Source organism: Crinia signifera, chromosome 8 (genome assembly GCF_055691185.1).
Source record: "Crinia signifera chromosome 8, ASM5569118v1, whole genome shotgun sequence".
In the NCBI taxonomy this organism is placed as follows: Eukaryota; Metazoa; Chordata; class Amphibia; order Anura; family Myobatrachidae; genus Crinia; species Crinia signifera.
The window spans coordinates 88,969,154-88,993,740 of record NC_139224.1 but is presented as its reverse complement, the minus strand read 5'-3'; the positions used below and the strand labels follow the sequence as shown (position 1 = coordinate 88,993,740).

General features: G+C 40.6%; 19 non-coding genes and 25 pseudogenes across 19 annotated transcripts; all 44 read left to right on the top strand.

Annotated features, from left to right (window-relative positions):
* Positions 1–173: 173 nt before the first annotated feature.
* On the top strand, positions 174–292 carry LOC146033264 (5S ribosomal RNA). The gene has a single exon (XR_014458673.1). It is a non-coding gene; the product is annotated as a 5S ribosomal RNA (ribosomal RNA).
* Positions 293–637: 345 nt separating this feature from the next.
* Positions 638–756, top strand: LOC146029685 (5S ribosomal RNA; annotated as a pseudogene).
* A 345-nt stretch (positions 757–1,101) lies between these two features.
* LOC146028226 (5S ribosomal RNA) lies at positions 1,102–1,220 on the top strand (annotated as a pseudogene).
* A 667-nt stretch (positions 1,221–1,887) lies between these two features.
* LOC146035175 (5S ribosomal RNA) lies at positions 1,888–2,006 on the top strand. The gene has a single exon (XR_014460578.1). It is a non-coding gene; the product is annotated as a 5S ribosomal RNA (ribosomal RNA).
* A 345-nt stretch (positions 2,007–2,351) lies between these two features.
* Positions 2,352–2,470, top strand: LOC146034838 (5S ribosomal RNA). The gene has a single exon (XR_014460242.1). It is a non-coding gene; the product is annotated as a 5S ribosomal RNA (ribosomal RNA).
* A 345-nt stretch (positions 2,471–2,815) lies between these two features.
* Positions 2,816–2,934, top strand: LOC146029693 (5S ribosomal RNA; annotated as a pseudogene).
* Positions 2,935–3,266: 332 nt separating this feature from the next.
* On the top strand, positions 3,267–3,385 carry LOC146027916 (5S ribosomal RNA; annotated as a pseudogene).
* A 345-nt stretch (positions 3,386–3,730) lies between these two features.
* LOC146028539 (5S ribosomal RNA) lies at positions 3,731–3,849 on the top strand (annotated as a pseudogene).
* A 345-nt stretch (positions 3,850–4,194) lies between these two features.
* Positions 4,195–4,313, top strand: LOC146027519 (5S ribosomal RNA). The gene has a single exon (XR_014454918.1). It is a non-coding gene; the product is annotated as a 5S ribosomal RNA (ribosomal RNA).
* Positions 4,314–4,659: 346 nt separating this feature from the next.
* Positions 4,660–4,778, top strand: LOC146028563 (5S ribosomal RNA; annotated as a pseudogene).
* Positions 4,779–5,123: 345 nt separating this feature from the next.
* LOC146034541 (5S ribosomal RNA) lies at positions 5,124–5,242 on the top strand. The gene has a single exon (XR_014459946.1). It is a non-coding gene; the product is annotated as a 5S ribosomal RNA (ribosomal RNA).
* Positions 5,243–5,587: 345 nt separating this feature from the next.
* On the top strand, positions 5,588–5,706 carry LOC146029403 (5S ribosomal RNA; annotated as a pseudogene).
* Positions 5,707–6,051: 345 nt separating this feature from the next.
* LOC146034842 (5S ribosomal RNA) lies at positions 6,052–6,170 on the top strand. Its single transcript, XR_014460245.1, has one exon. It is a non-coding gene; the product is annotated as a 5S ribosomal RNA (ribosomal RNA).
* A 345-nt stretch (positions 6,171–6,515) lies between these two features.
* LOC146035106 (5S ribosomal RNA) lies at positions 6,516–6,634 on the top strand. The gene has a single exon (XR_014460509.1). It is a non-coding gene; the product is annotated as a 5S ribosomal RNA (ribosomal RNA).
* A 345-nt stretch (positions 6,635–6,979) lies between these two features.
* LOC146027489 (5S ribosomal RNA) lies at positions 6,980–7,098 on the top strand. The gene has a single exon (XR_014454889.1). It is a non-coding gene; the product is annotated as a 5S ribosomal RNA (ribosomal RNA).
* Positions 7,099–7,443: 345 nt separating this feature from the next.
* LOC146029397 (5S ribosomal RNA) lies at positions 7,444–7,562 on the top strand (annotated as a pseudogene).
* Positions 7,563–7,908: 346 nt separating this feature from the next.
* On the top strand, positions 7,909–8,027 carry LOC146027420 (5S ribosomal RNA). Its single transcript, XR_014454822.1, has one exon. It is a non-coding gene; the product is annotated as a 5S ribosomal RNA (ribosomal RNA).
* A 345-nt stretch (positions 8,028–8,372) lies between these two features.
* Positions 8,373–8,491, top strand: LOC146029534 (5S ribosomal RNA; annotated as a pseudogene).
* A 344-nt stretch (positions 8,492–8,835) lies between these two features.
* On the top strand, positions 8,836–8,954 carry LOC146034351 (5S ribosomal RNA). The gene has a single exon (XR_014459758.1). It is a non-coding gene; the product is annotated as a 5S ribosomal RNA (ribosomal RNA).
* Positions 8,955–9,299: 345 nt separating this feature from the next.
* LOC146034840 (5S ribosomal RNA) lies at positions 9,300–9,418 on the top strand. Its single transcript, XR_014460244.1, has one exon. It is a non-coding gene; the product is annotated as a 5S ribosomal RNA (ribosomal RNA).
* Positions 9,419–9,763: 345 nt separating this feature from the next.
* On the top strand, positions 9,764–9,882 carry LOC146035103 (5S ribosomal RNA). The gene has a single exon (XR_014460507.1). It is a non-coding gene; the product is annotated as a 5S ribosomal RNA (ribosomal RNA).
* A 345-nt stretch (positions 9,883–10,227) lies between these two features.
* Positions 10,228–10,346, top strand: LOC146027488 (5S ribosomal RNA). The gene has a single exon (XR_014454888.1). It is a non-coding gene; the product is annotated as a 5S ribosomal RNA (ribosomal RNA).
* Positions 10,347–10,691: 345 nt separating this feature from the next.
* On the top strand, positions 10,692–10,810 carry LOC146029396 (5S ribosomal RNA; annotated as a pseudogene).
* A 346-nt stretch (positions 10,811–11,156) lies between these two features.
* On the top strand, positions 11,157–11,275 carry LOC146027419 (5S ribosomal RNA). Its single transcript, XR_014454821.1, has one exon. It is a non-coding gene; the product is annotated as a 5S ribosomal RNA (ribosomal RNA).
* Positions 11,276–11,620: 345 nt separating this feature from the next.
* Positions 11,621–11,739, top strand: LOC146029533 (5S ribosomal RNA; annotated as a pseudogene).
* Positions 11,740–12,083: 344 nt separating this feature from the next.
* LOC146034350 (5S ribosomal RNA) lies at positions 12,084–12,202 on the top strand. The gene has a single exon (XR_014459756.1). It is a non-coding gene; the product is annotated as a 5S ribosomal RNA (ribosomal RNA).
* A 345-nt stretch (positions 12,203–12,547) lies between these two features.
* Positions 12,548–12,666, top strand: LOC146033262 (5S ribosomal RNA). Its single transcript, XR_014458672.1, has one exon. It is a non-coding gene; the product is annotated as a 5S ribosomal RNA (ribosomal RNA).
* A 3,260-nt stretch (positions 12,667–15,926) lies between these two features.
* Positions 15,927–16,045, top strand: LOC146033261 (5S ribosomal RNA). The gene has a single exon (XR_014458671.1). It is a non-coding gene; the product is annotated as a 5S ribosomal RNA (ribosomal RNA).
* Positions 16,046–16,390: 345 nt separating this feature from the next.
* Positions 16,391–16,509, top strand: LOC146029655 (5S ribosomal RNA; annotated as a pseudogene).
* A 345-nt stretch (positions 16,510–16,854) lies between these two features.
* On the top strand, positions 16,855–16,973 carry LOC146029654 (5S ribosomal RNA; annotated as a pseudogene).
* A 345-nt stretch (positions 16,974–17,318) lies between these two features.
* LOC146029339 (5S ribosomal RNA) lies at positions 17,319–17,427 on the top strand (annotated as a pseudogene).
* A 345-nt stretch (positions 17,428–17,772) lies between these two features.
* LOC146029653 (5S ribosomal RNA) lies at positions 17,773–17,891 on the top strand (annotated as a pseudogene).
* Positions 17,892–18,236: 345 nt separating this feature from the next.
* On the top strand, positions 18,237–18,345 carry LOC146029674 (5S ribosomal RNA; annotated as a pseudogene).
* Positions 18,346–18,690: 345 nt separating this feature from the next.
* Positions 18,691–18,809, top strand: LOC146029652 (5S ribosomal RNA; annotated as a pseudogene).
* A 345-nt stretch (positions 18,810–19,154) lies between these two features.
* Positions 19,155–19,273, top strand: LOC146029651 (5S ribosomal RNA; annotated as a pseudogene).
* A 345-nt stretch (positions 19,274–19,618) lies between these two features.
* LOC146029338 (5S ribosomal RNA) lies at positions 19,619–19,727 on the top strand (annotated as a pseudogene).
* Positions 19,728–20,072: 345 nt separating this feature from the next.
* Positions 20,073–20,191, top strand: LOC146029650 (5S ribosomal RNA; annotated as a pseudogene).
* Positions 20,192–20,536: 345 nt separating this feature from the next.
* On the top strand, positions 20,537–20,645 carry LOC146029673 (5S ribosomal RNA; annotated as a pseudogene).
* Positions 20,646–20,990: 345 nt separating this feature from the next.
* LOC146029648 (5S ribosomal RNA) lies at positions 20,991–21,109 on the top strand (annotated as a pseudogene).
* Positions 21,110–21,454: 345 nt separating this feature from the next.
* LOC146028225 (5S ribosomal RNA) lies at positions 21,455–21,573 on the top strand (annotated as a pseudogene).
* Positions 21,574–21,918: 345 nt separating this feature from the next.
* On the top strand, positions 21,919–22,037 carry LOC146035024 (5S ribosomal RNA). Its single transcript, XR_014460428.1, has one exon. It is a non-coding gene; the product is annotated as a 5S ribosomal RNA (ribosomal RNA).
* A 345-nt stretch (positions 22,038–22,382) lies between these two features.
* Positions 22,383–22,501, top strand: LOC146029215 (5S ribosomal RNA; annotated as a pseudogene).
* A 952-nt stretch (positions 22,502–23,453) lies between these two features.
* On the top strand, positions 23,454–23,572 carry LOC146028815 (5S ribosomal RNA; annotated as a pseudogene).
* A 345-nt stretch (positions 23,573–23,917) lies between these two features.
* Positions 23,918–24,036, top strand: LOC146027648 (5S ribosomal RNA). Its single transcript, XR_014455039.1, has one exon. It is a non-coding gene; the product is annotated as a 5S ribosomal RNA (ribosomal RNA).
* The last annotated feature ends 551 nt before the right edge of the window (positions 24,037–24,587 follow it).

The window sequence follows — 24,587 nt, the reverse complement described above, 5'->3', positions numbered from 1 at the left end:
GTTGAGCCTCTTTAGTAGTTTAATTTAAGACCCCCTGCTAATATCATGTCCTGTAGGTCTTTTTACATTACCAACACATTAATTTTTTTCAGTAAGCCAATACAGTTAGGAAACTTTTGTATTAGCTTACCTTGTGATAGAAGTAGAAGAGGGCAAAAAAGTGCCTTTATCTCGCCTACAGCCATACCACATTGGATAGGCCCAATCTCGTCTGATCTTGGAAGCTAAGCAGTGTTGGGCCTGGTTAGTACTTGGGTGGGAGACCACATGGGAACACCAGGTGCTGTAGGTTTTTTCACATTACTTGCAAATTGTTTTTATTCTCTAGCTATTTAAATTGGAAACTTTTCCTTTCTATTGCCAGTACAGACATTTGGAAGAGGTCAAACAGACACAATAGCCATCACCTAAAGACTTACCACACTATTTAGGCCCAATTCCAAATGCTTTTGGCAGCTAAACAGTGTTGAGCCTCTTTAGTAGTTTAATTTAAGACCCCCTGCTAATATCATGTCCTGTAGGTCTTTTTACATTACCAACACATGATTTTTTTCAGTAAGCCAATACAGTTAGGAAACTTTTTTATTAGCTTACCTGGTGATAGAAGTAGAAGTGGGCAAAAAAGTGCCTTTATCTCACATACAGCTATACCACATTGGATAGGCCCAATCTCGCCTGATCTTGGAAGCTAATCAGTGTTGAGCCTGGTTAGTACTTGGGTGGGAGACCACATGGAAACACCATGTGCTGTAGGTTTTTTCACATTACTGGAAAATTGTTTTTATTCTCTAGCTATTTAAATTGGAAACTTTTTCTTTTTATTGCCAGCACAGACATTTGGAAGAGGTCAAACAGACACAATAGCCATCACCTAAAGACTTACCACACTGTTTAGGCCCAATTCCAACTGCTTTTGGCAGCTTAACAGTGTTGAGCCTCTTTAGTAGTTTAATTTAAGACCCCCTGCTAATATCATGTCCTGTAGGTCTTTTTACATTACCAACACATGATTTTTTTCAGTAAGCCAATACAGTTAGGAAACTTTTGTATTAGCTTACCTGGTGATAGAAGTAGAAGAGGGCAAAAAAGTGCCTGTATCTCACCTACAGCCATACCACATTGAATAGGCCCAATCTCGTCTGATCTTGGAAGCTAAGCAGTGTTGGGCCTGGTTAGTACTTGGGTGGGAGACCACATGGGAACACCAGATGCTCTAGGTCTTTTCGCATTACTGGCAAATTGTTTTTATTCTCTAGCTATTTAAATTGGAAACTTTTTCTTTTTATTGCCAGCACAGACATTTGGAAGAGTTCAAACAGACACAATAGCCATCACCTAAAGACTTACCACACTGTTTAGCAGTGCCGAATTTCCCATTAGGCACGTGAGGCACGTGCCTATGGGCGGCATATGTTTGGGGGCGGCACTTGTATGCATGTGATAGTACTGTCAGCCTGAAATGTACCAGTAACTGCAAAATATCCACTGCACTGTACCATATTCCATCTTGAATAGAGTGTAAATTAATAGGACATGCAGATACTGCACGTCTGATATTAAATTGGCAATCATTAAATGAGGGCTTATAACTAATCAATAAAAAGAATACAATTGGGCAGGGGGGGCGGCCATTAATGTGCCTACGGGCGCCCTCACCCCTAAATCCGCCCCTGCTGTTTAGGACCAATTCCAACTGCTTTTGGCAGCTAAACAGTGTTGAGCCTCTTTAGTAGTTTAATTTAAGACCCCCTGCTAATATCATGTCCTGTAGGTCTTTTTACATTACCAACACATGATTTTTTTCAGTAAGCCAATACAGTTAGGAAACTTTTGTATTAGCTTACCTGGTGATAGAAGTAGAAGAGGGCAAAAAAGTGCCTGTATCTCACCTATAGCCATACCACATTGAATAGGCCCAATCTTGTCTGATCTTGGAAGCTAAGCAGTGTTGGGCCTGGTTAGTACTTGGGTGGGAGACCACATGAGAACTCCAGGTGCTGTAGGTTTTTTCACATTACTGGCAAATTGTTTTTATTCTCTAGCTATTTAAATTGGAAACTTTTTCTTTTTATTGCCAGTACAGATATTTGGAAGAGGTCAAACAGACACAATAGCCATCACCTAAAGACTTACCACACTGTTTAGGCCCAATTCCAACTGCTTTTGGCAGCTAAACAGTGTTGAGCCTCTTTAGTAGTTTAATTTAAGACCCCCTGCTAATATCATGTCCTGTAGGTCTTTTTACATTACCAACACATGATTTTTTTCAGTAAGCCAATACAGTTAGGAAACTTTTGTATTAGCTTACCTGGTGATAGAAGTAGAAGAGGGCAAAAAAGTGCCTTTATCTCGCCTACAGCCATATCACATTGGATAGGCCCAATCTCGTCTGATCTTGGAAGCTAAGCAGTGTTGGGCCTGGTTAGTACTTGGGTGGGAGACCACATGAGAACTCCAGGTGCTGTAGGTTTTTTCACATTACTGGCAAATTGTTTTTATTCTCTAGCTATTTAAATTGGAAACTTTTTCTTTTTATTGCCAGTACAGATATTTGGAAGAGGTCAAACAGACACAATAGCCATCACCTAAAGACTTACCACACTGTTTAGGCCCAATTCCAACTGCTTTTGGCAGCTAAACAGTGTTGAGCCTCTTTAGTAGTTTAATTTAAGACCCCCTGCTAATATCATGTCCTGTAGGTCTTTTTACATTACCAACACATGATTTTTTTCAGTAAGCCAATACAGTTAGGAAACTTTTTTATTAGCTTACCTGGTGATAGAAGTAGAAGAGGGCAAAAAAGTGCCTGAATCTCACCTACAGCCATACCACATTGGATAGGCCCAATCTTGTCTGATCTTGGAAGCTAAGCAGTGTTGTGCCTGGTTAGTACTTGGGTGGGAGACCACATGAGAACACCAGATGGTCTAGGTCTTTTCACATTACTGGCAAATTGTTTTTATTCTCTAGCTATTTAAATTGGAAACTTTTTCTTTTTATTGCCAGCACAGACATTTGGAAGAGATCAAACAGACACAATAGCCATCACCTAAAGACTTACCACACTGTTTATGTATTTTGGCAGCTTAACAGTGTTGAGCCTCTTTAGTAGTTTAATTTAAGACCCCCTGCTAATATCATGTCCTGTAGGTCTTTTTACATTACCAACACATGATTTTTTTCAGTAAGCCAATACAGTTAGGAAACTTTTGTATTAGCTTACCTCGTGATAGAAGTAGAAGAGGGCAAAAAAGTGCCTGTATCTCACCTACAGCCATACCACATTGAATAGGCCCAATCTCATCTGATCTTGGAAGCTAAGCAGTGTTGGGCCTGGTTAGTACTTGGGTGGGAGACCACATGGGAACACCAGATGCTCTAGGTCTTTTCACATTACTGACAAATTGTTTTTATTCTCTAGCTATTTAAATTGGAAACTTTTTATTTTTATTGCCAGCACAGACATTTGGAAGAGGTCAAACAGACACAATAGCCATCACCTAAAGACTTACCACACTGTTTAGGGCCAATTCGAACTGCTTTTGGCAGCTAAACAGTGTTGAGCCTCTTTAGTAGTTTAATTTAAGACCCCCTGCTAATATCATGTCCTGTAGGTCTTTTTACATTACCAACACATGATTTTTTTCAGTAAGCTAATACAGTTAGGAAACTTTTGTATTAGCTTACCTGGTGATAGAAGTAGAAGAGGGCAAAAAAGTGCCTTTATCTCGCCTACAGCCATACCACATTGGATAGGCCCAATCTTGTCTGATCTTGGAAGCTAAGCAGTGTTGGGACTGGTTAGTACTTGGGTGGGAGACCACATGAGAACTCCAGGTGCTGTAGGTTTTTTCACATTACTGGCAAATTGTTTTTATTCTCTAGCTATTTAAATTGGAAACTTTTTCTTTTTATTGCCAGTACAGATATTTGGAAGAGGTCAAACAGACACAATAGCCATCACCTAAAGACTTACCACACTGTTTAAGCCCAATTCCAACTGCTTTTGGCAGCTAAACAGTGTTGAGCCTCTTTAGTAGTTTAATTTAAGACCCCCTGCTAATATCATGTCCTGTAGGTCTTTTTACATTACCAACACATGATTTTTTTCAGTAAGCCAATACAGTTAGGAAACTTTTTTATTAGCTTACCTGGTGATAGAAGTAGAAGAGGGCAAAAAAGTGCCTTTATCTCACATACAGCCATACCACATTGAATAGGCCCAATCTCGTCTGATCTTGGAAGCTAAGCAGTGTTGGGCCTGGTTAGTACTTGGGTGGGAGACCACATGGAAACACCAGGTGCTGTAGGTTTTTTCACATTACTGGCAAATTGTTTTTATTCTCTAGCTATTTAAATTGGAAACTTTTTCTTTTTATTGCCAGCACAGACATTTGGAAGAGGTCAAACAGACACAATAGCCATCACCTAAAAAACTTACCACACTGTTTAGGCCCAATTCCAACTGCTTTTTGCAGCTAAACAGTGTAGAGCCTCTTTAGTAGTTTAATTTAAGACCCCCTGCTAATATCATGTCCTGTAGGTCTTTTTACATTACCAACACATGATTTTTTTCAGTAAGCCAATACAGTTAGGAAACTTTTTTATTAGCTTACCTGGTGATAGAAGTAGAAGAGGGCAAAAAAGTGCCTGTAGCTCACCTACAGCCATACCACATTGAATAGGCCCAATCTCGTCTGATCTTGGAAGCAAAGCAGTGTTGGGCCTGGTTAGTACTTGGGTGGGAGACCACATGGGAACACCAGATGCTCTAGGTCTTTTCACATTACTGGCAAATTGTTTTTATTCTCTAGCTATTTAAATTGGAAACTTTTTCTTTTTATTGCCAGCACAGACATTTGGAAGAGGTCAAATAGACACAATAGCCATCACCTAAAGACTTACCACACTGTTTAGGCCCAATTCCAACTGCTTTTGGCAGCTAAACAGTGTTGAGCCTCTTTAGTAGTTTAATTTAAGACCCCCTGCTAATATCATGTCCTGTAGGTCTTTTTAAATTACCAACACATGATTTTTTTCAGTAAGCCAATACAGTTAGGAAACTTTTGTATTAGCTTATCTGGTGATAGAAGTAGAAGAGGGCAAAAAAGTGCCTTTATCTCGCCTACAGCCATACCACATTGGATAGGCCCAATCTCGTCTGGTCTTGGAAGCTAAGCAGTGTTGGGCCTGGTTAGTACTTGGGTGGGAGACCACATGGGAACTCCAGGTGCTGTAGGTTTTTTCACATTACTGGCAAATTGTTTTTATTCTCTAGCTATTTAAATTGGAAACTTTTTCTTTTTATTGCCAGTACAGATATTTGGAAGAGGTCAAACAGACACAATAGCCATCACCTAAAGACTTACCACAATGTTTAGGCCCAATTTCAAATGCTTTTGGCAGCTAAACAGTGTTGAGCCTCTTTAGTAGTTTAATTTAAGACCCCCTGCTAATATCATGTCCTGTAGGTCTTTTTACATTACCAACACATGATTTTTTTCAGTAAGCCAATACAGTTAGGAAACTTTTTTATTAGCTTACCTGGTGATAGAAGTAGAAGAGGGCAAAAAAGTGCCTGAATCTCACCTACAGCCATACCACATTGGATAGGCCAAATCTCGCCTGATCTTGGAAGCTAAGCATTGTTGGGCCTTGTTAGTACTTGGGTGGGAGACCACATGGGAACACCAGGTGCTCTAGGTCTTTTCACATTACTGGCAAATTGTTTTTATTCTCTAGCTATTTAAATTGGAAACTTTTTCTTTTTATTGCCAGCACAGACATTTGGAAGAGGTCAAACAGACACAATAGCCATCACCTAAAGACTTACCACACTGTTTAGGCCCAATTCCAACTGCTTTTGGCAGCTAAACAGTGTTGAGTCTCTTTAGTAGTTTAATTTAAGACCCCCTGCTAATATAATGTCCTGTAGGTGTTTTTACATTACCAACACATGATTTTTTTCAGTAAGCCAATACAGTTAGGAAACTTTTTTATTAGCTTACCTGGTGATAGAGGTAGAAGAGGGCAAAAAAGTGCCTGGATCTCACCTACAGCCATACCACATTGGATAGGCCCAATCTCGTCTGATCTTGGAAGCTAAGCAGTGTTGTGCCTGGTTAGTACTTGGGTGGGAGACCACATGGGAACACCAGGTGCTGTAGGTTTTTTCACATTACTGGCAAATTGTTTTTATTCTCTAGCTATTTAAATTGGAAACTTTTTATTTATAATGCCAGTACAGACATTTGGAAGAGGTCAAACAGACACAATAGCCATCACCTAAAAACTTACCACACTGTTTAGGCCCAATTCCAACTTCTTTTGGCAGCTAAACAGTGTAGAGCCTCTTTAGTAGTTTAATTTAAGACCCCCTGCTAATATCATGTCCTGTAGGTCTTTTTACATTACCAACACATGATTTTTTTCAGTAAGCCAATACAGTTAGGAAACTTTTTTATTAGCTTACCTGGTGATAGAAGTAGAAGAGGGCAAAAAAGTGCCTATATCTCACCTACAGCCATACCACATTGGATAGGCCCAATCTCGTCTGATCTTGGAAGCTAAGCAGTGTTGGGACTGGTTAGTACTTGGGTGGGAGACCACATGGGAACTCCAGGTGCTGTAGGTTTTTTCACATTACTGGCAAATTGTTTTTATTCTCTAGCTATTTAAATTGGAAACTTTTTCTTTTTTTTGCCAGCACAGACATTTGGAAGAGGTCAAACAGACACAATAGCCATCACCTAAAGACTTACCACACTGTTTAGGCCCAATTCCAACTGCTTTTGGCAGCTAAACAGTGTAGAGCCTCTTTAGTAGTTTAATTTAAGACCCCCTGCTAATATCATGTCCTGTAGGTCTTTTTACATTACCAACACATGATTTTTTTCAGTAAGCCAATACAGTTAGGAAACTTTTTTATTAGCTTACCTGGTGATAGAAGTAGAAGAGGGCAAAAAAGTGTTTGTATCTCACCTACAGCCATACCACATTGGATAGGCCCAATCTCGTCTGATCTTGGAAGCTAAACAGTGTTGGGCCTGGTTAGTACTTGGGTGGGAGACCACATGGGAACACCAGGTGCTCTAGGTCTTTTCACATTACTGGCAAATTGTTTTTATTCTCTAGCTATTTAAATTGGAAACTTTTTCTTTTTTTTTGCCAGCACAGACATTTGGAAGAGGTCAAACAGACACAATAGCCATCACCTAAATACTTACCAAACTGTTTAGGCCCAATTCCAACTGCTTTTGGCAGCTAAACAGTGTAGAGCCTCTTTAGTAGTTTAATTTAAGACCCCCTGCTAATATAATGTCCTGTAGGTCTTTTTACATTACCAACACATGATTTTTTTAGTAAGCCAATACAGTTAGGAAACTTTTTTATTAGCTTACCTGGTGATAGAAGTAGAAGAGGGCAAAAAAGTGCCTGTATCTCACCTATAGACATACCACATTGGATAGGCCCAATCTTAGCTGATCTTGGAAGCTAAACAGTGTTGGGCTTGGTTAGTACTTGGGTGGGAGACCACATGGGAACAACAGGTGCTGTAGGTTTTTCACATTACTGGCAAATTGTTTTTATTCTCTAGCTATTTAAATTGGAAACTTTTTCTTTTTATTGCCAGTACAGACATTTGGAAGAGGTCAAACAGACACAATAGCCATCACCTAAAGTCTTACCACACTGTTTAGGCCCAATTCCAACTGCTTTTGGCAGCTAAACAGTGTTGAGCCTCTTTAGTAGTTTAATTTAAGACCCCCTGCTAATATCATGTCCTGTAGGTCTTTTTACATTACCAACACATTAATTTTTTTTCAGTAAGCCAATACAGTTAGGAAACTTTTTTATTAGCTTACCTGGTGATAGAAGTAGAAAAGGGCAAAAAAGTGCCTGTATCTCACCTACAGCAATACCACATTGGATAGGCCCAATCTCGTCTGATCTTGGAAGTTAAGCAGTGTTGGGACTGGTTAGTACTTGGGTGGGAGACCACATGGGAACACCTGGTGCTGTAGGTTTTTTCACATTACTGGCAAATTGTTTTTATTCTCTAGCTATTTAAATCGTAAACTTTTTCTTTTTATTGCCACCACAGACATTTGGAAGAGGTCAAACAGACACAATAGCCATCACCTAAAGACTTACCACACTGTTTAGGCCCAATTCCAACTGCTTTTGGCAGCTAAACAGTGTTGAGCCTCTTTAGTAGTTTAATTTAAGACCCCCTGCTAACATCATGTCCTGTAAGTCTTTTTACATTACCAACACATGATTTTTTTCAGTAAGCCAATACAGTTAGGAAACATTTTTATTAGCTTACCTGGTGATAGATGTAGAATAGGGCAAAAAAGTGCCTGTAACTCACCTACATCCATACCAAATTGGATAGGCCCAATCTTGTCTGATCTTCGAAGCTAAGCAGTGTTGGGCCTGGTTAGTACTTGGGTGGGAGACCACATGGGAACACCAGGTGCTGCAGGTTTTTTCACATTACTGGCAAATTGTTTTTATTCTCTAGCTATTTAAATTGGAAACTTTTTCATTTTATTGCAAGCAAAGACATTTGGAAGAGGTCAAACAGACACAATAGCCATCACCTAAAGACTTACCACAATGTTTAGGACCAATTCCAACTGCTTTTGGCAGCTAAACAGTGTTGAGCCTCTTTAGTAGTTTAATTAAAGACCCCCTGCTAATATCATGTCCTGTAGGTCTTTTTACATTACCAACACATGATTTTTTTCAGTAAGCCAATACAGTTAGGAAACTTTTGTATTAGCTTACCTGGTGATAGAAGTAGAAGATGGAAAAAAGTGCCTGTATCTCACCTACAGCCATACCACATTGAATAGGCCTAATCTCGTCTGATCTTGGAAGCTAAGCAGTGTTGGGCCTGGTTAGTACTTGGGTGGGAGACCACATGGGAGCACCTGGTGCTGTAGGTTTTTTCACATTACTGGCAAATTTATTTTATTCTCTAGCTATTTAAATTGGAAACTTTTTCTTTTTATTGCCAGTACAGACATTTGGAAGAGGTCAAACAGACACAATAGCCATCACCTAAAAACTTACCACACTGTTTAGGCCCAATTCCAACTGCTTTTGGCAGCTAAACAGTGTTGAGTCTCTTTAGTAGTTTAATTTAAGACCCCCTGCTAATATAATGTCCTGTAGGTGTTTTTACATTACCAACACATGATTTTTTTCAGTAAGCCAATACAGTTAGGAAACTTTTTTATTAGCTTACCTGGTGATAGAGGTAGAAGAGGGCAAAAAAGTGCCTGGATCTCACCTACAGCCATACCACATTGGATAGGCCCAATCTCGTCTGATCTTGGAAGCTAAGCAGTGTTGTGCCTGGTTAGTACTTGGGTGGGAGACCACATGGGAACACCAGGTGCTGTAGGTTTTTTCACATTACTGGCAAATTGTTTTTATTCTCTAGCTATTTAAATTGGAAACTTTTTATTTATAATGCCAGTACAGACATTTTGAAGAGGTCAAACAGACACAATAGCCATCACCTAAAAACTTACCACACTGTTTAGGCCCAATTCCAACTTCTTTTGGCAGCTAAACAGTGTAGAGCCTCTTTAGTAGTTTAATTTAAGACCCCCTGCTAATATCATGTCCTGTAGGTCTTTTTACATTACCAACACATGATTTTTTTCAGTAAGCCAATACAGTTAGGAAACTTTTTTATTAGCTTACCTGGTGATAGAAGTAGAAGAGGGCAAAAAAGTGCCTATATCTCACCTACAGCCATACCACATTGGATAGGCCCAATCTCGTCTGATCTTGGAAGCTAAGCAGTGTTGGGACTGGTTAGTACTTGGGTGGGAGACCACATGGGAACTCCAGGTGCTGTAGGTTTTTTCACATTACTGGCAAATTGTTTTTATTCTCTAGCTATTTAAATTGGAAACTTTTTCTTTTTTTTGCCAGCACAGACATTTGGAAGAGGTCAAACAGACACAATAGCCATCACCTAAAGACTTACCACACTGTTTAGGCCCAATTCCAACTGCTTTTGGCAGCTAAACAGTGTAGAGCCTCTTTAGTAGTTTAATTTAAGACCCCCTGCTAATATCATGTCCTGTAGGTCTTTTTACATTACCAACACATGATTTTTTTCAGTAAGCCAATACAGTTAGGAAACTTTTTTATTAGCTTACCTGGTGATAGAAGTAGAAGAGGGCAAAAAAGTGTTTGTATCTCACCTACAGCCATACCACATTGGATAGGCCCAATCTCGTCTGATCTTGGAAGCTAAACAGTGTTGGGCCTGGTTAGTACTTGGGTGGGAGACCACATGGGAACACCAGGTGCTCTAGGTCTTTTCACATTACTGGCAAATTGATTTTATTCTCTAGCTATTTAAATTGGAAACTTTTTCTTTTTTTTTGCCAGCACAGACATTTGGAAGAGGTCAAACAGACACAATAGCCATCACCTAAATACTTACCAAACTGTTTAGGCCCAATTCCAACTGCTTTTGGCAGCTAAACAGTGTAGAGCCTCTTTAGTAGTTTAATTTAAGACCCCCTGCTAATATAATGTCCTGTAGGTCTTTTTACATTACCAACACATGGTTTTTTTAGTAAGCCAATACAGTTAGGAAACTTTTTTATTAGCTTACCTGGTGATAGAAGTAGAAGAGGGCAAAAAAGTGCCTGTATCTCACCTATAGACATACCACATTGGATAGGCCCAATCTTAGCTGATCTTGGAAGCTAAACAGTGTTGGGCTTGGTTAGTACTTGGGTGGGAGACCACATGGGAACAACAGGTGCTGTAGGTTTTTCACATTACTGGCAAATTGTTTTTATTCTCTAGCTATTTAAATTGGAAACTTTTTCTTTTTATTGCCAGTACAGACATTTGGAAGAGGTCAAACAGACACAATAGCCATCACCTAAAGTCTTACCACACTGTTTAGGCCCAATTCCAACTGCTTTTGGCAGCTAAACAGTGTTGAGCCTCTTTAGTAGTTTAAATTAAGACCCCCTGCTAATATCATGTCCTGTAGGTCTTTTTACATTACCAACACATTAATTTTTTTTCAGTAAGCCAATACAGTTAGGAAACTTTTTTATTAGCTTACCTGGTGATAGAAGTAGAAAAGGGCAAAAAAGTGCCTGTATCTCACCTACAGCAATACCACATTGGATAGGCCCAATCTCGTCTGATCTTGGAAGTTAAGCAGTGTTGGGACTGGTTAGTACTTGGGTGGGAGACCACATGGGAACACCTGGTGCTGTAGGTTTTTTCACATTACTGGCAAATTGTTTTTATTCTCTAGCTATTTAAATCGTAAACTTTTTCTTTTTATTGCCACCACAGACATTTGGAAGAGGTCAAACAGACACAATAGCCATCACCTAAAGACTTACCACACTGTTTAGGCCCAATTCCAACTGCTTTTGGCAGCTAAACAGTGTTGAGCCTCTTTAGTAGTTTAATTTAAGACCCCCTGCTAACATCATGTCCTGTAAGTCTTTTTACATTACCAACACATGATTTTTTTCAGTAAGCCAATACAGTTAGGAAACATTTTTATTAGCTTACCTGGTGATAGATGTAGAATAGGGCAAAAAAGTGCCTGTAACTCACCTACATCCATACCAAATTGGATAGGCCCAATCTTGTCTGATCTTCGAAGCTAAGCAGTGTTGGGCCTGGTTAGTACTTGGGTGGGAGACCACATGGGAACACCAGGTGCTGCAGGTTTTTTCACATTACTGGCAAATTGTTTTTATTCTCTAGCTATTTAAATTGGAAACTTTTTCATTTTATTGCAAGCAAAGACATTTGGAAGAGGTCAAACAGACACAATAGCCATCACCTAAAGACTTACCACAATGTTTAGGACCAATTCCAACTGCTTTTGGCAGCTAAACAGTGTTGAGCCTCTTTAGTAGTTTAATTAAAGACCCCCTGCTAATATCATGTCCTGTAGGTCTTTTTACATTACCAACACATGATTTTTTTCAGTAAGCCAATACAGTTAGGAAACTTTTGTATTAGCTTACCTGGTGATAGAAGTAGAAGATGGAAAAAAGTGCCTGTATCTCACCTACAGCCATACCACATTGAATAGGCCTAATCTCGTCTGATCTTGGAAGCTAAGCAGTGTTGGGCCTGGTTAGTACTTGGGTGGGAGACCACATGGGAGCACCTGGTGCTGTAGGTTTTTTCACATTACTGGCAAATTTATTTTATTCTCTAGCTATTTAAATTGGAAACTTTTTCTTTTTATTGCCAGTACAGACATTTGGAAGAGGTCAAACAGACACAATAGCCATCACCTAAAGACTTACCACACTGTTTAGGCCCAATTCCAACTGCTTTTGGCAGCTAAACAGTGTTGAGCCTCTTTAGTAGTTTAATTTAAGACCCCCTGCCAATATCATGTCCTGTAGGTCTTTTTACATTACCAACACATGATTTTTTTCAGTAAGCCAATACAGTTAGGAAACTTTTTTATTAGCTTACATGGTGATAGAAGTAGAAGAGGGCAAAAAAGTGCCTTTATCTCGCCTACAGCCATACCACATTGGATAGGCCCAATCTCGTCTGATCTTGGAAGCTAAGCAGTGTTGGGCCTGGTTAGTACTTGGGTGGGAGACCACATGGGAACACCAGGTGCTGTAGGTTTTTTCACATTACTTGCAAATTGTTTTTATTCTCTAGCTATTTATATTGGAAACTTTTCCTTTCTATTGCCAGTACAGACATTTGGAAGAGGTCAAACAGACACAATAGCCATCACCTAAAGACTTACCACACTGTTTAGGCCCAATTCCAAATGCTTTTGGCAGCTAAACAGTGTTGAGCCTCTTTAGTAGTTTAATTTAAGACCCCCTGCTAATATCATGTCCTGTAGGTCTTTTTACATTACCAACACATGATTTTTTTCAGTAAGCCAATACAGTTAGGAAACTTTTTTATTAGCTTACCTGGTGATAGAAGTAGAAGTGGGCAAAAAAGTGTCTTTATCTCACATACAGCTATACCCAGGGGCTGGCTGGCAACTTTTAGCCTGGGGGGCAAGTCAAGAGCACTGGCCCATAAGTAGCGCATAAGTGGCCCATAAGTGGCCCATAAGTAGCGCATTGTTAAATGCAGGTTTTTAATTAAATAAATAAATAAAGAACAAGACACCACAGGCTGCACCCCTGCGTAAAAGACAGGACACCACAGGCTGCTCTCCTGCATAAATAAAGAACAGGACACCACAGGCTGCTCTCCTGCATAAATAAAGAACAAGACACCACAGGCTGCAACCCTGCATAAAAGACAGGACACCACAGGCTGCACCCCTGCGTAAAAGACAGGACACCACAGGCTGCTCCCTCTGTATAATAATAATGCCATGATGCCACAGGCTGCTCCCCCCTGTATAATAATTTGTGTCATGGCATTACTATTATTATATTATACAGAGGGAGCAGCCTGTGGTGTCATGGCATTATTATTATACAGAGGGAGCAGCCTGTGGTGTCATGGCATTACTTTTATATTATACAGGGGGAGCAGCCTGTGGTGTCATGGCATTATTATTATGCAGAGGGAGCAGCCTGTGGGGTCATGGCATAATGCCATGACCCCACAGGCTGCTCCCCCTGTACAATAATAATTATGACACCACAGGTTGCTCCCCCTGTATAATATAAAAGTAATGCTATGACACCACTGGCTGCTCCTTCTGTATAATAATAATGCCATGACACCACAGGCTGCTCCCGCTGTATAATAATAATGCAATGACACCACAGGCTGCTCCCGCTGTACAATAATAATGCAAAGACACCACAGGCTGCTCCCGCTGTATAATATAACAATTGTAATGCCATGACACAAATTATTATACAGGGGGAGCAGCCTGTGGCGTCATTGCATTATTATTATTATACAGAGGGAGCAGCCTGTGGTGTCATGGCATTACTTTTATATTATACAGGGGGAGCAGCCTGTGGTGTCATGGCATTATTATTATGCAGAGGGAGCAGCCTGTGGTGTCATGGCATAATGCCATGACACCACAGGCTGATCCCCCTGTACAATAATAATTATGACACCACAGGTTGCTCCCCCTGTATAATATAAAAGTAATGCTATGACACCACTGGCTGCTCCCTCTGTATAATAATAATGCAATGACACCACATGCTGCTCCCGCTGTATAATAATAATGCAATGACACCACAGGCTGCTCCCGCTGTATAATAATAATGCAATGACACCACAGGCTGCTCCCGCTGTATAATATAATAATAGTAATGCCATGACACAAATTATTATACAGGGGGAGCAGCCTGTGGTGTCATTGCATTATTATTATACAGAGGGAGGAGCAGCCTGTGGTGTCATGGCATTACTTTTATATTATACAGGGGGAGCAGCCTGTGGTGTCATGGTGTTATTATTATACAGAGGGAGCAGCCTGTGGTGTCATGGCATAATGCAATGACACCACAGGCTGCTCCCGCTGTATAATAATAATGCAATGATACCACAGGCTGCTCCAGCTGTATAATAATAATGCAATGACACCACAGGCTGCTCCCGCTGTATAATATAATAATAGTAATGCCATGACACAAATTATTATACGGGGGAGCAGCCTGTGGCGTCATTGCATTATTATTATACAGAGGGAGCAGCCTGTGGTGTCATGGTATTTTTATTATGCAGAGGGAGCAGCCTGTGGTGTCATGGCATAATGCCATGACACCACAGGCTGCTCCCCCTGTACAATAATAATGACACCACAGGCTGCTCCCCCAGTATAATATAAAAGTAATGCCATGACACCACAGGCTGCTCCCCCTGTATAATAATTTGTGTCATGGCATTACTATTATTAATAGTAATGCCATGACACAAATTATTATACAGGTGGAGCAGCCTGTGGTGTCATGGCATTATTATTAATATACATGAAACTGAACAGCACAGCAGATATGTAGTTTTTTATGATAACTTACTACTGTGTCTGTCACTGTCAAATTTCAGTTCCCCTCTCTCTGCGTCTCTGCGGCGGCGGCTTCCTGAAGTGTCCCCCACGCCACGAGTAGTTTAACGCGCGGCCCCCCAGCCTTCCTCCAGTCCAGTCACAGTGCAGACGCGTGGGTGGGAGGCGTCAACGTCATGACGTCCCCACCGCACCCAGCGTCTGCCGACTGACTGCCACTGCCGCCCGCCGGGGACAAGAGGGAACAGGCTGCCGGCCGGAGCCCTCCTCCACGTAGTCGTGGAGGCCGGCGGCCATGTTCCTGTGGCCGCAGCCCGCAGATATCATATAAAAAAACCACAGGAACATGGCCGCCGGCAGAAAAAAAAAAAAAAAAAAGCAAAGCGGCCGCGAACACGGCCGCGGCGGCGCGGCCCGCAGCACAGCAGCCAGAGCGGCCTGGGGGGCAGATGGCACCCTGCCCCCCGGCCCAGCCCGCCCCTGGCTATACCACATTGGATAGGCCCAATCTTGCCTGATCTTGTAAGCTAATCAGTGTTGAGCCTGGTTAGTACTTGGGTGGGAGACCACATGGAAACACCAGGTGCTGTAGGTTTTTTCACATTACTGGAAAATTGTTTTTATTCTCTAGCTATTTAAATTGGAAACTTTTTCTTTTTATTGCCAGCACAGACATTTGGAAGAGGTCAAACAGACACAATAGCCATCACCTAAAGACTTACCACACTGTTTAGGCCCAATTCCAACTGCTTTTGGCAGCTAAACAGTGTTGAGCCTCTTTAGTAGTTTAATTTAAGACCCCCTGCTAATATCATGTCCTGTAGGTCTTTTTACATTACCAACACATGATTTTTTTCAGTAAGCCAATACAGTTAGGAAACTTTTGTATTAGCTTACCTTGTGATAGAAGTAGAAGAGGGCAAAAAAGTGCCTTTATCTCGCCTACAGCCATACCACATTGGATAGGCCCAATCTCGTCTGATCTTGGAAGCTAAGCAGTGTTGGGCCTGGTTAGTACTTGGGTGGGAGACCACATGGGAACACCAGGTGCTGTAGGTTTTTTCACATTACTTGCAAATTGTTTTTATTCTCTAGCTATTTAAATTGGAAACTTTTCCTTTCTATTGCCAGTACAGACATTTGGAAGAGGTCAAACAGACACAATAGCCATCACCTAAAGACTTACCACACTATTTAGGCCCAATTCCAAATGCTTTTGGCAGCTAAACAGTGTTGAGCCTCTTTAGTAGTTTAATTTAAGACCCCCTGCTAATATCATGTCCTGTAGGTCTTTTTACATTACCAACACATGATTTTTTTCAGTAAGCCAATACAGTTAGGAAACTTTTTTATTAGCTTACCTGGTGATAGAAGTAGAAGTGGGCAAAAAAGTGCCTTTATCTCACATACAGCTATACCACATTGGATAGGCCCAATCTTGCCTGATCTTGGAAGCTAATCAGTGTTGAGCCTGGTTAGTACTTGGGTGGGAGACCACATGGAAACACCAGGTGCTGTAGGTTTTTTCACATTACTTTCAAATTGTTTTTATTCTCTAGCTATTTAAATTGGAAACTTTTCCTTTCTATTGCCAGTACAGACATTTGGAAGAGGTCAAACAGACACAATAGCCATCACCTAAAGACTTACCACACTATTTAGGCCCAATTCCAAATGATTTTGGTAGCTAAACAGTGTTGAGCCTCTTTAGTAGTTTAATTTAAGACCCCCTGCTAATATCATGTCCTGTAGGTCTTTTTACATTACCAACACATGATTTTTTTCAGTAAGCCAATACAGTTAGGAAACTTTTTTATTAGCTTACCTGGTGATAGAAGTAGAAGTGGGCAAAAAAGTGCCTTTATCTCACATACAGCTATACCACATTGGATAGGCCCAATCTTGCCTGATCTTGGAAGCTAATCAGTGTTGAGCCTGGTTAGTACTTGGGTGGGAGACCACATGGAAACACCAGGTGCTGTAGGTTTTTTCACATTACTGGAAAATTGTTTTTATTCTCTAGCTATTTAAATTGGAAACTTTTTCTTTTTATTGCCAGCACAGACATTTGGAAGAGGTCAAACAGACACAATAGCCATCACCTAAAGACTTACCACACTGTTTAGGCCCAATTCCAACTGCTTTTGGCAGCTTAACAGTGTTGAGCCTCTTTAGTAGTTTAATTTAAGACCCCCTGCTAATATCATGTCCTGTGGGTCTTTTTACATTACCAACACATGATTTTTTTCAGTAAGCCAATACAGTTAGGAAACTTTTGTATTAGCTTACCAGGTGATAGAAGTAGAAGAGGGCAAAAAAGTGCCTGTATCTCACCTACAGCCATACCACATTGAATAGGCCTGATCTTGGAAGCTAAGCAGTGTTGGGCCTGGTTAGTACTTGGGTGGGAGACCACATGGGAACACCAGGTGCTGTAGGTTTTTTCACATTACTTGCAAATTGTTTTTATTCTCTAGCTATTTAAATTGGAAACTTTTCCTTTCTATTGCCAGTACAGACATTTGGAAGAGGTCAAACAGACACAATAGCCATCACCTAAAGACTTACCACACTATTTAGGCCCAATTCCAAATGCTTTTGGCAGCTAAACAGTGTTGAGCCTCTTTAGTAGTTTAATTTAAGACCCCCTGCTAATATCATGTCCTGTAGGTCTTTTTACATTACCAACACATGATTTTTTTCAGTAAGCCAATACAGTTAGGAAACTTTTTTATTAGCTTACCTGGTGATAGAAGTAGAAGTGGGCAAAAAAGTGCCTTTATCTCACATACAGCTATACCACATTGGATAGGCCCAATCTTGCCTGATCTTGGAAGCTAATCAGTGTTGAGCCTGGTTAGTACTTGGGTGGGAGACCACATGGAAACACCAGGTGCTGTAGGTTTTTTCACATTACTGGAAAATTGTTTTTATTCTCTAGCTATTTAAATTGGAAACTTTTTCTTTTTATTGCCAGCACAGACATTTGGAAGAGGTCAAACAGACACAATAGCCATCACCTAAAGACTTACCACACTGTTTAGGCCCAATTCCAACTGCTTTTGGCAGCTTAACAGTGTTGAGCCTCTTTAGTAGTTTAATTTAAGACCCCCTGCTAATATCATGTCCTGTGGGTCTTTTTACATTACCAACACATGATTTTTTTCAGTAAGCCAATACAGTTAGGAAACTTTTGTATTAGCTTACCTGGTGATAGAAGTAGAAGAGGGCAAAAAAGTGCCTGTATCTCACCTACAGCCATACAACATTGAATAGGCCTGATCTTGGAAGCTAAGCAGTGTTGGGCCTGGTTAGTACTTGGGTGGGAGACCACATGGGAACACCAGGTGCTGTAGGTTTTTTCACATTACTTGCAAATTGTTTTTATTCTCTAGCTATTTAAATTGGAAACTTTTCCTTTCTATTGCCAGTACAGACATTTGGAAGAGGTCAAACAGACACAATAGCCATCACCTAAAGACTTACCACACTATTTAGGCCCAATTCCAAATGCTTTTGGCAGCTAAACAGTGTTGAGCCTCTTTAGTAGTTTAATTTAAGACCCCCTGCTAATATCATGTCCTGTAGGTCTTTTTACATTACCAACACATGATTTTTTTCAGTAAGCCAATACAGTTAGGAAACTTTTTTATTAGCTTACCTGGTGATAGAAGTAGAAGTGGGCAAAAAAGTGCCTTTATCTCACATACAGCTATACCACATTGGATAGGCCCAATCTTGCCTGATCTTGGAAGCTAATCAGTGTTGAGCCTGGTTAGTACTTGGGTGGGAGACCACATGGAAACACCAGGTGCTGTAGGTTTTTTCACATTACTTTCAAATTGTTTTTATTCTCTAGCTATTTAAATTGGAAACTTTTCCTTTCTATTGCCAGTACAGACATTTGGAAGAGGTCAAACAGACACAATAGCCATCACCTAAAGACTTACCACACTATTTAGGCCCAATTCCAAATGATTTTGGTAGCTAAACAGTGTTGAGCCTCTTTAGTAGTTTAATTTAAGACCCCCTGCTAATATCATGTCCTGTAGGTCTTTTTACATTACCAACACATGATTTTTTTCAGTAAGCCAATACAGTTAGGAAACTTTTTTATTAGCTTACCTGGTGATAGAAGTAGAAGTGGGCAAAAAAGTGCCTTTATCTCACATACAGCTATACCACATTGGATAGGCCCAATCTTGCCTGATCTTGGAAGCTAATCAGTGTTGAGCCTGGTTAGTACTTGGGTGGGAGACCACATGGAAACACCAGGTGCTGTAGGTTTTTTCACATTACTGGAAAATTGTTTTTATTCTCTAGCTATTTAAATTGGAAACTTTTTATTTTTATTGCCAGCACAGACATTTGGAAGAGGTCAAACAGACACAATAGCCATCACCTAAAGACTTACCACACTGTTTAGGCCCAATTCCAACTGCTTTTGGCAGCTTAACAGTGTTGAGCCTCTTTAGTAGTTTAATTTAAGACCCCCTGCTAATATCATGTCCTGTGGGTCTTTTTACATTACCAACACATGATTTTTTTCAGTAAGCCAATACAGTTAGGAAACTTTTGTATTAGCTTAGCAGGTGATAGAAGTAGAAGAGGGCAAAAAAGTGCCTGTATCTCACCTACAGCCATACCACATTGAATAGGCCTGATCTTGGAAGCTAAGCAGTGTTGGGCCTGGTTAGTACTTGGGTGGGAGACCACATGGGAACACCAGGTGCTGTAGGTTTTTTCACATTACTTGCAAATTGTTTTTATTCTCTAGCTATTTAAATTGGAAACTTTTCCTTTCTATTGCCAGTACAGACATTTGGAAGAGGTCAAACAGACACAATAGCCATCACCTAAAGACTTACCACACTATTTAGGCCCAATTCCAAATGCTTTTGGCAGCTAAACAGTGTTGAGCCTCTTTAGTAGTTTAATTTAAGACCCCCTGCTAATATCATGTCCTGTAGGTCTTTTTACATTACCAACACATGATTTTTTTCAGTAAGCCAATACAGTTAGGAAACTTTTTTATTAGCTTACCTGGTGATAGAAGTAGAAGTGGGCAAAAAAGTGCCTTTATCTCACATACAGCTATACCACATTGGATAGGCCCAATCTTGCCTGATCTTGGAAGCTAATCAGTGTTGAGCCTGGTTAGTACTTGGGTGGGAGACCACATGGAAACACCAGGTGCTGTAGGTTTTTTCACATTACTGGAAAATTGTTTTTATTCTCTAGCTATTTAAATTGGAAACTTTTTCTTTTTATTGCCAGCACAGACATTTGGAAGAGGTCAAACAGACACAATAGCCATCACCTAAAGACTTACCACACTGTTTAGGCCCAATTCCAACTGCTTTTGGCAGCTTAACAGTGTTGAGCCTCTTTAGTAGTTTAATTTAAGACCCCCTGCTAATATCATGTCCTGTGGGTCTTTTTACATTACCAACACATGATTTTTTTCAGTAAGCCAATACAGTTAGGAAACTTTTGTATTAGCTTACCTGGTGATAGAAGTAGAAGAGGGCAAAAAAGTGCCTGTATCTCACCTACAGCCATACAACATTGAATAGGCCTGATCTTGGAAGCTAAGCAGTGTTGGGCCTGGTTAGTACTTGGGTGGGAGACCACATGGGAACACCAGGTGCTGTAGGTTTTTTCACATTACTTGCAAATTGTTTTTATTCTCTAGCTATTTAAATTGGAAACTTTTCCTTTCTATTGCCAGTACAGACATTTGGAAGAGCTCAAACAGACACAATAGCCATCACCTAAAGACTTACCACACTATTTAGGCCCAATTCCAAATGCTTTTGGCAGCTAAACAGTGTTGAGCCTCTTTAGTAGTTTAATTTAAGACCCCCTGCTAATATCATGTCCTGTAGGTCTTTTTACATTACCAACACATGATTTTTTTCAGTAAGCCAATACAGTTAGGAAACTTTTTTATTAGCTTACCTGGTGATAGAAGTAGAAGTGGGCAAAAAAGTGCCTTTATCTCACATACAGCTATACCACATTGGATAGGCCCAATCTTGCCTGATCTTGGAAGCTAATCAGTGTTGAGCCTGGTTAGTACTTGGGTGGGAGACCACATGGAAACACCAGGTGCTGTAGGTTTTTTCACATTACTGGAAAATTGTTTTTATTCTCTAGCTATTTAAATTGGAAACTTTTTCTTTTTATTGCCAGCACAGACATTTGGAAGAGGTCAAACAGACACAATAGCCATCACCTAAAGACTTACCACACTGTTTAGGCCCAATTCCAACTGCTTTTGGCAGCTAAACAGTGTTGAGCCTCTTTAGTAGTTTAATTTAAGACCCCCTGCTAATATCATGTCCTGTAGGTCTTTTTACATTACCAACACATGATTTTTTTCAGTAAGCCAATACAGTTAGGAAACTTTTGTATTAGCTTACCTGGTGATAGAAGTAGAAGAGGGCAAAAAAGTGCCTGTATCTCACCTACAGCCATACCACATTGAATAGGCCCAATCTCGTCTGATCTTGGAAGCTAAGCAGTGTTGGGCCTGGTTAGTACTTGGGTGGGAGACCACATGGGAACACCAGATGCTCTAGGTCTTTTCGCATTACTGGCAAATTGTTTTTATTCTCTAGCTATTTAAATTGGAAACTTTTTATTTTTATTGCCAGCACAGACATTTGGAAGAGGTCAAACAGACACAATAGCCATCACCTAAAGACTTACCACACTGTTTAGGGCCAATTCCAACTGCTTTTGGCAGCTAAACAGTGTTGAGCCTCTTTAGTAGTTTAATTTAAGACCCCCTGCTAATATCATGTCCTGTAGGTCTTTTTACATTACCAACACATGATTTTTTTCAGTAAGCCAATACAGTTAGGAAACTTTTTTATTAGCTTACTTGGTGATAGAAGTAGAAGAGGGCAAAAAAGTGCCTGTATCTCACCTACAGCCATACCACATTGGATAGGCCCAATCTCGTCTGATCTTGGAAGCTAAGCAGTGTTGGGACTGGTTAGTACTTGGGTGGGAGACCACATGGGAACACCTGGTGCTGTAGGTTTTTTCACATTACTGGCAAATTGATTTTATTCTCTAGCTATTTAAATTGGAAACTTTTTCTTTTTATTGCCAGCACAGACATTTGGAAGCGGTCAAACAGACACAATAGCCATCACCTAAAGACTTACCACACTGTTTAGGCTCAATTCCAACTGCTTTTGGCAGCTAAACAGTGTTGAGCCTCTTTAGTAGTTTAATTTAAGACCCCCTGCTAATATCATGTCCTGTAGGTCTTTTTACATTACCAACACATGATTTTTTTCAGTAAGCCAATACAGTTAGGAAACTTTTGTATTAGCTTACCTTGTGATAGAAGTAGAAGAGGGCAAAAAAGTGCCTTTATCTCGCCTACAGCCATACCACATTGGATAGGCCCAATCTCGCCTGATCTTGGAAGCTAATCAGTGCTGAGCCTGGTTAGTACTTGGGTGGGAGACCACATGGAAACACCAGGTGCTGTAGGTTTTTTCACATTACTGGAAAATTGTTTTTATTCTCTAGCTATTTAAATTGGAAACTTTTTCTTTTTATTGCCAGCACAGACATTTGGAAGAGGTCAAACAGACACAATAGCCATCACCTAAAGACTTACCACACTGTTTAGGCCCAATTCCAACTGCTTTTGGCAGCTTAACAGTGTTGAGCCTCTTTAGTAGTTTAATTGGTACTTATGTAGTAACTGGGCTGCCGATTTCTAAATCGGGTCGGATCGGGAGATCGCATCGCATCGCATGCGACCATGCGATGCGATGCGATGCGATGCGATGACCCGATTTTTCCATAGGAATCAATGTTAAAATGGACTGAGTCCATTTTAACATGGAATTCAATGGGAAAAATGGGTCCTTTTCATACCCCTACTATCCAAGTGGGCATGGAGTTGGATATAAACCTGTGGCGAGCGTAGCGAGCCACCGAGCCCGAAGCGTGGCGAGCGAAGCGAGCCCCGCGAGGGGACGAATACCGTCCCCTCGCGGGGCTCGCTTCGCTCGCCACGCTTCGGGCTCGGTGGCTCGCTACGCTCGCCACAGGTTTATATCCAACTCCATGCCCACTTGGATAGTAGGGGTATGAAAAGGACCCATTTTTCCATAGGAATCATTTTAACATTGATTCCTATGGAAAAATCGGGTCATCGCATCCGATATCGGATGCGATGCGATGCGATGCGATGCGATATCGCATCGCATCGCATCTGATTGTATGCCTTAACTTAAGGCATACAATCAAAAAATCGGCAGCCCAGTTACTACATAAGTACCGTTTAATTTAAGACCCCCTGCTAATATCATGTCCTGTAGGTCTTTTTACATTACCAACACATGATTTTTTTCAGTAAGCCAATACAGTTAGGAAACTTTTGTATTAGCTTACCTGGTGATAGAAGTAGAAGAGGGCAAAAAAGTGCCTGTATCTCACCTACAGCCATACCACATTGAATAGGCCCAATCTCGTCTGCTCTTGGAAGCTAAGCAGTGTTGGGCCTGGTTAGTACTTGGGTGGGAGACCACATGGGAACACCAGATGCTCTAGGTCTTTTCGCATTACTGGCAAATTGTTTTTATTCTCTAGCTATTTAAATTGGAAACTTTTTCTTTTTATTGCCAGCACAGACATTTGGAAGAGGTCAAACAGACACAATAGCCATCACCTAAAGACTTACCACACTGTTTAGGGCCAATTCCAACTGCTTTTGGCAGCTAAACAGTGTTGAGCCTCTTTAGTAGTTTAATTTAAGACCCCCTGCTAATATCATGTCCTGTAGGTCTTTTTACATTACCAACACATGATTTTTTTCAGTAAGCCAATACAGTTAGGAAACTTTTGTATTAGCTTACCTGGTGATAGAAGTAGAAGAGGGCAAAAAAGTGCCTTTATCTCGCCTACAGCCATAGCACATTGGATAGGCCCAATCTCGTCTGATCTTGGAAGCTAAGCAGTGTTGGGCCTGGTTAGTACTTGGGTGGGAGACCACATGAGAACTCCAGGTGCTGTAGGTTTTTTCAAATTACTGGCAAATTGTTTTTATTCTCTAGCTATTTAAATTGGAAACTTTTTCTTTTTATTGCCAGTACAGATATTTGGAAGAGGTCAAACAGACACAATAGCCATCACCTAAAGACTTACCACACTGTTTAGGCCCAATTCCAACTGCTTTTGGCAGCTAAACAGTGTTGAGCCTCTTTAGTAGTTTAATTTAAGACCCCCTGCTAATATCATGTCCTTTTGGTCTTTTTACATTACCAACACATGATTTTTTTCAGTAAGCCAATACAGTTAGGAAACTTTTTTATTAGCTTACCTGGTGATAGAAGTAGAAGAGGGCAAAAAAGTGCCTGAATCTCACCTACAGCCATACCACATTGGATAGGCCTGATCTTGGAAGCTAAGCAGTGTTGGGCCTGGTTAGTACTTGGGTGGGAGACCACATGGGAACACCAGATGGTCTAGGTCTTTTCACATTACTGGCAAATTGTTTTTATTCTCTAGCTATTTAAATTGGAAACTTTTTCTTTTTATTGCCAGCACAGACATTTGGAAGAGGTCAAAC